An 11,986-nucleotide genomic window follows, 5' to 3' on the forward strand; every position below is an offset into this window, starting at 1 on the left:
GTTAAAGCTGCATTAGTCAGTGTTTGGCCACGAGGACGCAGAATATTACAAGGTCAAGCTGACATATACAAAGCCCTGACATCCTCCCCAGCTGATACACGTCTTTAAAGCTAACATGTTAGCTCAGTTAGACTTAGAGCCACATTATCATCCCATTTGAGTCATTAAATCCTGAGGGATATCTGAATGTAAAGCTACTAGTTATGTTCACCAGCCACTTTGTCAGTTTTTTGAGCATACAGTAGGTTAATCCTCAGCATCTGATTAGCAATGTGCATCAAAAATCACATTGTGTTAATGCAACCAGAACACACAGATGTCATAAACCTACAGCTGGAATTTCAGAAATGTACTGGGGATGTTGCTGTCATTAGTTTAGCTGTGGTTAAATATTTGAGACAGGTGTAAATCTGTGTTGTCTCCTGTAAATCACATGATCACTTAAACCCAATCGCTGTGCCCTCAGAAGCTGTAGTTTAAAGGTTGAGTGTGTAGGATTTAGTGCCATTTAGCGGTGAGGCTGCAGATATCAACCAACTGAAGCTTCACCTGTGTACCAAGCGTGTAGAACTACGGTGGCCGACACAAAAATGTGAATAGCCCTATTTAGAACCCGTGTTTTGTTTGTCCATTTTGGGCTACTATAAAACAACATGGCGGACTCTGAGAAAGAGGACCTTCTCCGTATGAAGACAAACAGCTCGTTCTAAGGTAATGAAAACACAACTATTCCTAATTTCAGGTGATTATACACTAATGAAAACATAGGTGTTGATATATATATATTCCATTTCTGCCAATAGATGCCCATCAATCCAACACACTGGACCTTTAAACTGCACTTGCAGATTAGTCTGGACACAGTGTCTGTGTCCTGTGCAAAACAAGTAAACTGCTGCAGCTGAGGTTTAACTTTAACCTGCAGCAGACCTGAAGTTTAAAGTTCAGTATGAGGACAGATTCATACAGCTCAGATCATTTTTTCATTGCTCAAATTTCAAATCTTTTACCATGATTTGAATGCAACAAGGGGCCAACCTCACTTATGAAGCCAGAAACAGGGTAACTGTTTATCTGACACGCATACAGTAGTAGTAGTAGTAGTAGTAGACTTTTTCTTCAGTATCAAGTTGCTTGTACATACCCAGTTACTGAACAGACAGCAACTGCTAGTGGCTACCACAGTATTGCAATCCATGATTGGTTAGCCAAAATGTAAGCAACTTTAAACTAAAGGCAGTTCTGGGTGGGGTTACACCAGTTTGGTGTATCTCTCTACTAAATTCAGGATTTAGTAATTACTAAACCACTACTAAACCCTTAGGAATTACTAGCTAGTTTGCAACTAGTTGTTTACTAATTTCGGTTGCACCAGACCAGTTTACGCAATCCCGTATCTAGTAGATGCGTAAGTGGTTACTAGTCGCATGACGTGACGACAACAACTTGGCTACCCAATCAGCGTGCGGAGCAGAATGTACACAGGAACAGCTGGGCGCAGCCGGGCAAGATACTCCACAGTCTCTTCAGTCGGTAAGTAGCCTACCGTAAACGATATGTATCATACAAACTGTGTAGCGTTGTCGTTTTGGGATGCATAACATTCGCCCAGATAGCATTTTGATTCAACGTTGAATTAGTGTCAAATGGGTTAAAAGTTAAGTCAGTTTCTATCTGGGAGCCTAACGTTAGGTAAGTTAGGGTAACAACGGAAAACAACCGTTAACTTTTGGCTGCTCTGTTACGTTAGTGGCACAGGTTGTTAAGGCTACTATTGCAGCTAATCCAGTGTATATTAAAACGATAAACATCACGCTAACGTTGTCGTTGTGGGATGCATAACATTCGCCCAGATAGCATATTGATTCAACGTTGAATTAATGTCAAATGGGTTAAACATTAAGTCAGTTTCTATCTGGGAGCCTAACGTTAGGTAGAGTAACAACGGAAAACAACCGTTAACTTTTGGCTACTCTGTAACGTTAGTGGCAGGGCTCGACAGTGCAACTGTTTTGATAATTTCCAGTGCGAATAGAAAATTACATTCAGTCGCATCAGTGCGACTCCGACAGAAACTGTAGTACATGCACCGTTTCTTAGAGGTCGCCGTCATCACCGGTGATACCGGGGTATAGCCGTACTCTTTCCGAAGCGGAAAATGAGAGCGACGTAATTCTTTTTTTAATGAAAGCGGGACACTTCAGCCTTTGTTTACATCGATCCCATCGGTGTTTGTAGCTTAACGTTACCCGGAAGCCGAGCAGTCAAGCCGGTAGGATCGGGTGTCCAATAGGGACCCGTGTGCCGTCACATGACGGGCTAAAATCCAATGGGGAAGCTGTGAGCTGTCACATGATCGGCCAAAGATCGTTTATTTACATCAAGATGGTTGCTCTGTTGCCGTGTATGATCACTACTATCGTATCATATGTAACACACTTAAGAACATTTTAGGTTACATATTTAAACTGCATATGCTTGATGTGTCTTTTGTCTAATGTTAGCAATGTGTTTTTCTATTTAGTAGGTTAAAAAATGACAGGAGGAGAGGACAAGAGGCCACGGAAGAAGAATTTCACCCATGAGGAGATTCTCATTCTAATTAGTTTCATGAAAGATAATAACAAATTATTAGAATCAAAGCTAAACAATACTGTAACGATAAGAAATAAAAATGATAAATGGCAATTAGTAACAGACATGATTAACTAGTTCTAAAATACACTTTCGGTGCAACTTAGACACATCATCAGTGTTGTATCCTGGGTTCACTGGGTGTTTCAGGTCTCACAACAGACACCCTCGCCCAGGCGACCCAGCCGGGGTGATCAGTCCCGGCTTGTGTCTAAGTAGCTTTGGTTGTCCACGGATCTCCCCGCTTGATCCACAGCCATCTGGACGCCTTTTCTGCCGCGTCAGTAATGTTTTTGATGGCTCTTCTGTTGTGCTGTCCCTTCACTCCCAAAATCCTGAGTGCTCTGATGAGAGACTGGCCTATGAATCCTCTGCACCCGACCTCGATGGGGTTGCATCGGGTCCTCCATCCTCTGCTTCGGCATTCGCCTGCCAGCTCCTCATACTTGGCCCTCTTCCTCTCAAAGGCCTCCTCCATCCGGTCTTCCCAGGGAACAGTCAACTCCAGCAGGACGACTTGCCTAGTTGTTTCTGACACCAGGACCATGTCTGGCCTGAGTGTGGTCACTGCGATGTTCTCCGGGAATTTGAGCTGTCTCCCTAGGTCGACTTTTAGCTGCCAGTCTCGAGCTGTTGCCAGCAGCCCCCCTGCTTGACTCCGGCACTGCTCTGGCTTTTCCCCAGCCCTAACAAAGGTGATGGACTGCCTTGTTGGTTGTTGGTGTTTACTGGTGGAGATCCCTGTGCTGATGACCTCTGCGATTTTACTGGTGGAGATCCCTGTGCTGATGACCTCTGCGATGACCTGCAACACTTGGTCATGGCGCCAGCGGTAGCGCCCGTCCCCCAGCGCCCTTGGGCAGCAGCTCAGGATGTGCTCCAGCGATCCAGCACTCTGGCAGAGAGGGCACAGTGAATTCTCAGCCAGGCCCCAGTGGAACAGGTTGGACGGGCTTGGGAGGACATCGTACACCGACTGGATGAGGAACTTGATCCGGTGTGGCTCACGTACACCGACTGGATGAGGAACTTGATCCGGTGTGGCTCAGATCACCATAGCTCTGTCCACGATATCTTCCGGTCAGCTGCCTCCTCCCATCGGGTCCATGCCCCCTGCTGGTCAGCTGCCTCCTCCCATCGGGTCCATGCCCCCTGCTGCCGCATCCCTACTGTCCTAGTGCAGCGGGCTTCCTCCACCCCTGCTCAGACCTCCTCCTGGATCAGCTGACACCTTTCCTTTCCCTGGGCCTTGTTGAAGTGAGGTCTTGGGTTGCTCCCGAGACCTGACCATCCGGACGCCACTGTTCCCACCAGCTCCCTGTGTCGCAAGCGGGACTCAGCCTGGTTGACTGCCTCGTGAGCCTTCCACTTTCTGCTGGTTCTTACTTTTATGCCAGCCGAGGAGACTTTGACGTCACTGGAGTCCCTATACAGCAGCACCTCTCTTGCTCGGGTGACCATAAACTCCTCTGTCAGACTACTGAAGGGCAGTTTCAGCTTGTTGTTCCTCCCGTACAAGGCGATGCTGCTGAGGCTTCGTGGTAAGCCCAACCACTTCCGCAGGAAACAGCTGACCTTCCTCTCGAAGCACTCCACGGTGGTCAGTGGCACATCATAGACCAGCAGTGGCCAGAGAAGTCGTGGCAGAATGCCATGTTGGTAGATCCAGGCTTTAAACTTGCCTGGTAATCCTGACTTATCCACTGCCGTCAGCCAGGTTCCCAACTCCTCTGATGTTGCTTGGAGTGCTGCGGTGTCCTTCAAGGTGCAGTCGTAGATCTTGCCCAGGCTCTTAACTGGCTTCTCTCCCACAGATGGAATCTGGGTGCCTCCTAGTGAGAAGCGAAACTGGTCTGTGACCTTCCCCTTCTTCACCACCAGGGACCTGGACTTGGCTGGCTTGAAGTTCATCCGGGCCCAGCTAATGAGACGCTCAAGGCCTTGAAGGATCCATCTACAGCCCGGGACTGATGTTGTAGTCACTGTCAGATCATCCATAAATGCTCTGATGGGGGGCTGCCGCATACCTGAGTTGGTGAGTGGGCCTCTGCACTCCACCTCTGCTGACTTCACCAGCATATTCATGGCCAAGGCAAACAATATCACTGAAATGGTGCATCCAGTGATAATGCCCTTCTCAAGCCGATGAAATGCGGATGTTTCTGTTCCGGAAGTGACTCTCAAACTGAAGCAGCTGTAATAGTCCAGTATGAGGTCCTTGATCTTGCCTGGAACGTGGTGTCGGTCAAGCGAGGTTTCCACCAGCTTGTGTGGGATAGACCCGTAGGCATTGGCAAGGTCGAGCCAAAGGACTGCCAGGTCTCCTTTGCCTTCCCGTGCCTCCCGGATCAGCTGGGTGACGACTCCTGTATGCTCGATGCAACCTGGAACCTTTGGGACTCCCCCCTTCTGCACAGAGGTATCGATACAACTGTTCCTCAGGAGGAACTCCGTCATGCGCCGGGCAACGATACTAAAGAATAACTTGCCCTCGACACTGAGGAGTGAGATGATCCTGAACTGCTCGATGGTACTTGAGCTCTCCTCCTTTGGAATCCAGACACCCTCTGCGTATCTCCACTGCTGTGCCACCTTCCCCCTTCTCTAGATGACTTTGAGGATCGTCCATAGTCGCTTCAAGAGTCTGGGGCATCTCTTGTAGACAACATATGGCACTCCGCTGGGGCCTGGTGCTGGCTGGATCTAGCTGCTTTGACAACCTCCTCAACTTCTTTCAAAGTTGGCTCCATGGTGTTAAATGCCGAGGTGGGTTCTGGCGGAGTTATCAAGGTCCTGCATGGCCCAAGATCTTCCTCTCTTGCGCTGTCACTGTAGGTGGCACTGAGGTACTTGTTGACCTCCTCTTCTGTGCAGGCAAGTTGGCCACTTCTTTTTTGCCCGAGGATCTTCTTGGTGAAGCCATAGGGGTTCGAGATGAAGGCTGCCAGTTTTCTGGCTCTCTCCCTACTCCCTTCTCCTATGCCACTCAGCTCGATGGAGGGTCGTGAGTTTTTTCCTCAGGATGTTTCGGAGCTCTGCCAGCCCGGCCTTCTCCTCCTCCCTTGCCTGCTTAAACTGCCGCCCAAGCAGTCTAAGCTCCTGCCGAAGCTGGCTGATCTTCACCTCCCGTCTGTTTGGCTCCCCTAGGCCTCTGGTTGGCTGATGTTCCTTTATGCCAAACCTTTCAGCACCAACGCTGATGATAATTGCAGACATCGTCCACAATTTCTGGTCTGCATCTCCCCTGGCAGTAGCTTTAAGGACTTGGTCCAGATCTTCGTCAAACTGGAGCCACTCTCTTTCCTTGTTGGCAGCAGGCCACATGACCCGGAGATGTTCGGAATGCCTGACACAGGGCGGGGCTTGTGGAGCGTGGAGGGTCTGGGCACTGTGGGTTGACTCCCGGCCGGGCTCCTCCTGCGTCTCGCCAGGTACTGGACCTGTGCGTTGCACCACCTGCTTCCCCGTCAAACATTTCATTTTGGTCTGGTGGATCTTCAGACCACGCTGGTTCTTGCAGACTTTGCCACATGGACAGACTGCACTCATCACCGTTAGCAGGGGTCGTTGCCTGTTTGTCCGTCCTGTTGGGGTGCTCATCCTCCCCCCCTCTCGGGCACCCCTGGGGGTATGATTCAATAGGGTTCTCCGTAGCTTGCTTGTGGGTGCACCCTCACGGGAGTTGCAACTTGGGTTGCTGGCCCTCACTGCCCCGGTTACTGTCTTTCCAGTTGTCGGTTGTCTCACCAGCAGTCGCCATACTTTTCATGGTCGTCATCCGGCCTATTCCCGGAGGTCACTGGCTTGGCCAGATCAACTAGTTCTAAAACTAGACTAAACTCAAAAGGGGTGGAACACAGGGAGGTGAAGGAAGTAAAAAAAAAAGTGGAGCGACCTACGGACGCAGGCCATAGAGGACTACCCAAGGACCAAAAACTTCCCCACAGGTAATGCTACTTGATGATATGCTCAAAATCTGTATACTTCTTCATATCAGTCAATATCATAATTAATTAATACAATACAATATTATTCAAACCCTGTCTGCATCTATAAAACTGTTTGAAAAAGTATTGTAGGCCTATCGACTGTTTATTGCATTGACCCAGTACTGTCATGAGAGGGCACTGCGCTAAGTCAGTGACTAAGGCTGTAAATTATGTATAGCCTTTTAAAAGATCAGAAATATTTCAAAATAATGTCATTGTTAGTTAATGATCATTTATTGCCATAAATATTGATTGGAAAATATTGTCCCCTACCCCCAGGTGGAGGCAAAAAGGCAGACATTGGGCCATATTCCAACTTAGTCCTGGATGTAACTGGGGAGGATTCGCCTGCGGTAGTAGGTGTTGGTGGAGGTGCTGGAGGGATTGAAAGCGGACTTAGCTACCAGCAAGTGACTCAATCAATCAGCAGGCCAGAGACAGCTCTATCAGGTATGTAAGTCTTGCCTGAAGTCATGTTTTTCCAACCTGAAAATGTATTCATGTACAATCATTATAAATACTGTATAGAAATAGAATTATTCAGACATACAATACTATAATGTATCTGTATATCTATATGAAATGTATTCATATCCTGCTCTATCTCACCCGTCAGCCACCCAAAACACCCAGACAGCCAGAAGCCCAGAACCACCAGTCTACCAGCTCAACGTCGAAGAAGCAGTCGAAGCAGGACAGACCCACCCTCCCCAGGAAGGTGCCTCTACCCCTGCCCATGCCACACCAAGACCACTGCAGCGGGTGGGCAAGAGAGCTTCCAGTTTTTCAAAGGAGGATGACATTGATGCATTGAGGGCAAAAGTTTTTAAAGCTGAATTAATAAAAACTGAGGAAGAAACCAAAAAAATCATAGCTGAAAAGGAAAAAATTGATCTTGAAAAAGTAAAAATAAATCTAGAAATAATCAAACTGCAGGAGCACTTAAAGCCATTAGGCTACTCCTTTTCGGTCACAGAGATATAGAGCCCCATTGGCATTCTCCCAAAGCTGTTGCTTCAGAATGGACTGTAGAGGAAATGTGTGATTGCTTTTTTTTTAATTGTATTTTTATTATTTGTATTTTCATTACTTATATCTGTAATTTAGTCTGTTGGCCAATAATTTAAANAGCCCGAATCACCCAACAGCATCCCTGTGGCTCTGCCCTCCTCAAAGTCTGTATAGATGCTGGATTGTCGCAGTATAAAGCTGTCATGCTTACAGCCGGGCCATTTAATAACACAATTAGTCAAAATTAGATCGGGGTCACAAACAAGCTGGGCATTCAGCGAATGAAAACCTTTCCTGTTGACATAGGCGTTTTCGTGGTCGCTGGGCGCTTTTATTTTGAAATGTGTCCCATCGACACATCCCACCACATCCGGGAAGCCGGCAATGTTATGATATTTCTGCCTCACCACGTCCTGTCTCACTCCCGAGGGCAGCTGCACGTAGTCGTTGAGGTGCCCACACAACGCCAGCGCCACCTGACGCACTGCCCGGCACACAGTACTTTTGTGGACTTGGATCGTGTCCCCAACCACATTCTGCATCGACCCCGTAGCGAAGTATCGCAACGCGATTGTCACTTGTAGCGACGGAGGTAGAACCCCGTTTGACTCGGACCCGTGCTCAATTGCCGGAGCCAGCATGTCCGTGATCCGCATTATCTGGTCGCGCCTGAACCGGTACCGACAGTAAATATCGAAGTCATCGTACACATCCAAAGGGTGGATTCGGTCTCTCAAAACCCTTTTCCTAATGGCAGGTTCTCTGTTTTGTAGAGCAAGCCTCTCTAAACGAGTCCTAATGGCAGGTTCTCTGTTTTGTAGAGCAAGCCTCTCTAAACGAGCCATAGTAGCTGTTTTCTTCAGTTGGTTTTGATCCTGTGTCGGCAAACTAGGTAACTAGGTAACAGTTACACAACCCTTAGGGTAGGTGTAAATATTTAGTAAACATTTAGTAATTACTAGCTCTACGTGATTCCTATAAAAATTGGTGCAACCCATTTTAATTTAGTAATGACTAAATCTTGATTTAGTAAACACTTACACTTTTACTAAGGTTAGTAAACACTTAGTGAGAGGTGGTGCAACCGGCTCCTGATGTAGCCTGAAGCTAACTCACTGACTCCAAAGTTACACATCCTGTGTGCATGACAGGAATTGTACATATTAATCGCAAATCACATAACATAATATAAAACAGTGGGTCCCTTTAAACAGTGGTGGGTCATGGGTCCTTTCTATATGGACTGCACGTGACTCTCGAATGTATCAAGTTTGTAAAAAAAGCACACCTTATTTTGAAGTACAGTGAATTTCCGTCACAGAGCTTTTATTTCCAAGTGCCTTTTCCTGCTGTAGAGTGAGCAACTAACACACAGCTACTTGACAGAGACAACAAACTAGCTTGACAACGGGTCCATGTCATTGGTCCGACAGCCCATTGGTCCTACATCCCATTAGTCCGACTGTCTGCGGTGCTGAACGGCTCCCGGCGGACGTATTTCTGCCTTGATGGTGCGCCGCGACCGGCTCTGGGTCAGCTGGGAAAGGCTTGAGACGAAGCAGGCTCACAGCTTATGTGTTTGTCACTTTATTTTTCATTTTAACCCACACCATGATCTTTTCCTAACCCTAACCAAGTGGTTTTTGTGCCAAAACCTAACCAGACCTTAACCACAGGGCATCATGATGATTTTAGAACGGACTTCGGAACAATGGGTTTAATATGGTCAGAACAATGGGATGTCGGACCAATGGGCTGTCGGACCAATGGGCAGTTCCCCTTGACAACATGTTCAAATGCAAGTATGACGCTGAATATATTAAACTGTGTGCTACTGGAACTAACGACTAAAGAGAAATCTGGACCTTGTGGCTGGACCAGATGGGAACCACTGATGTAAACCACAGAGTGACAACATCTATGAAAATTTGCCTTTTTTTTAACCATCAATACATTTCAAATTGTTAATCAGTGCTTGTTTGCTGTAAACAAGTGTAGGGGTTAATGAAAGTGGCTGAGACTAAACCACAAGTAGCCTCCTTGTTTCTCTCTAGAAATGCAACTCTGGCTTGAACAACAAACAGCAGGAAACTGAATAACTGGTTTATTTATGTATGTCTCCAGTAACTGTCTGACTTATAATCACTATAGGTGTAACCCAAATCTCATTTATCCTGTTGTAGGATCAGTGTTTCCCAAACACATTTCTTGCCTGTGTTTTTTGTTTCGAATAGTAAGGTTTTGGTGAAAATCCATGTGCTTGGTAAGTACTGAGCATACAGCTGGATAACTGAGACTTGGATTATACTGCACGACTTGTGTGAGCATTTTTAAATGGATGTTTTGATTTAGTTTCGCTGTCGTTAAACGTGGACACTCCTTTACTTTCTCAGTTTCTGGATTCTTTGTTCACTAGAAGCATGAGAGAAAAACAAAGTTTTCCTTATGAATTCAACATCACACAGGGTGAGTAATTGATACACAATGGGTCATCTGGGAGGTTAGTATTCTTTTAAGTTGCCAGCGTGGTATGAGACTAATTTGAGTCTGCTGTTGTATATTCAAACATGCTCAGTATGGCAGTGTTTAAGTACGCCTGTTGTAGGTAATTGGTTTCTAGTAACATAAGTAACCTGAGTTTTTTTTGTCTCTCAGATAAAGACCTACAGACATCAACAGAAAAAAGAAGCATTGATGCTAAACCTGGAGACGAGCAGCCAACAGAGTGCAGTTCAGATCCAGATGTGTTGAATTAAATCCTCCTGTTGCATCCCAGAATGCCTCTGAGGCTGCACTCACTCATAAATCAACATGATCTATACCCACAACAGGCACTGCACAGACACATACACAGCTTGCTCCGGCTGTTAGCTGCTACCTCTTTCTTAGCTGCTACCTCTGTGCTTTTTACACAATGACTCAGCAAACACGCTCAGAGGCAGAAAACATTCTTTAAAGTGTTGTGAAGGAGGGGGAGTAATGGTGGGAAGAAAATGAAAGAGTCTGGATGAGGGGAGAGCAAAAAAATGGGGTTGTAATTTCCATGCAAATTTGCCATGTGGTACAAATCTTACATCGACATTTCTCACGTTTCCCAGCTTTATGTTCCTTATGCAACCTTACGGGAAAGACTGTTTCTCTCCCCCCCTGAGCTATATGTGGAAAAAAAGTAGACAGACCAAATATTTGAATGAGTCACTTAATCTTACCTTTATACATAGGATTTTATTTTGACCTTTAAAATACATACCAGAAAAGATAATGAAAAACATTTCTACTTTTATGATGTAAGTGACAGATGGCTTTATATTAAAAGCCAAGTGAAGGTAATATCTCAGTTCCATAGTAACTTAATGCTGCAATATTTGCATCATCACTGGCAGGTGTAGAGTTACACAACGTCAGTTTCTGCATCTATAAAATGCAACACTTTGCATTGTGGGATTGTAAGCAGAACGTAGTGTACATGCCACGAAAACAACTTTTTTTTTCTTTCGTGACGGCATTACATAGTGCATAAACACTCAAATAAAATGAAGGAGGGTAAATATAGTGCACTTTCACTAAATAGGGAGTGATTACAGACACATCATTATTACATTATAAAGTTGGCGTGGCTCTTATTTAAGCAAACAGTTGCCTATTTACACAGGAGATAGAAGTGGACTGTCTAGAGCCAGACATGTTACATCACTGGGATTTACTTAATGTTCAGGGCTGTGCTCTTGCCAGTGCTGTTGTATACACTGTGTGTTTCTGGGTAATGTATGCTGTCATATCAGTTGTGTATTCACAACATAATCATTAAAACATCTAATTTTAAAGGATGTGAGGGGGACTCATTTTACAGGCAGTGTTCACCACTGACAACACAGTCAGTAGATTCTCACAGTGGTGCTGTGGCTTAGTTGTGTAAGTGTCAGGCAGTAGATCACAGGTTCAAATCCTTGCGGTTTCTGTTGATCCTCTAATTACAGAGTTTACTGTATCCATTGTGAAATCTTGATATTATTATTTGTAGCACTTACTGTAGTAGTAGTCACTGTATGTAGTGCAAGAGATCTTTCTCAGTTATTTAGTTCCAATTGGAGTAAACAGAGAGGTTAAATATATTCACATTAAGCCAGTCTATGCAACTTTGGAAAGAGGACAGCACATTCATTCTTCTTTGCTCAATTCAATACACGTGGCTAAACCTGGTCTGGTGTGACCCATTTCAGTCGCCAAAAGAAAGTGTTGGCATACTATGTTTCTGGAAACCATGCATATGGTACATTTGTAGATTTCATGCGTATCATATCAATGTTTCTAAAGTGCCGTAGTTCTGATTACTTGAATATGAGCTGACTTTG

The 11,986-nt window shown here is 45.6% G+C and overlaps 1 long non-coding RNA gene and 1 pseudogene across 1 annotated transcript; one reads left to right on the forward strand and one right to left on the reverse strand.

Annotated features, from left to right (window-relative positions):
• Positions 1–2,780: 2,780 nt before the first annotated feature.
• LOC126402140 (uncharacterized) lies at positions 2,781–6,183 on the reverse strand (annotated as a pseudogene).
• Positions 6,184–6,471: 288 nt separating this feature from the next.
• On the forward strand, positions 6,472–7,453 carry LOC126403315 (uncharacterized). Its single transcript, XR_007571308.1, has 3 exons — positions 6,472–6,581; positions 6,903–7,073; positions 7,240–7,453. It is a non-coding gene; the product is annotated as an uncharacterized LOC126403315 (long non-coding RNA).
• The last annotated feature ends 4,533 nt before the right edge of the window (positions 7,454–11,986 follow it).

Source organism: Epinephelus moara, chromosome 16 (assembly GCF_006386435.1).
Source record: "Epinephelus moara isolate mb chromosome 16, YSFRI_EMoa_1.0, whole genome shotgun sequence".
Taxonomy (NCBI): Eukaryota; Metazoa; Chordata; class Actinopteri; order Perciformes; family Serranidae; genus Epinephelus; species Epinephelus moara.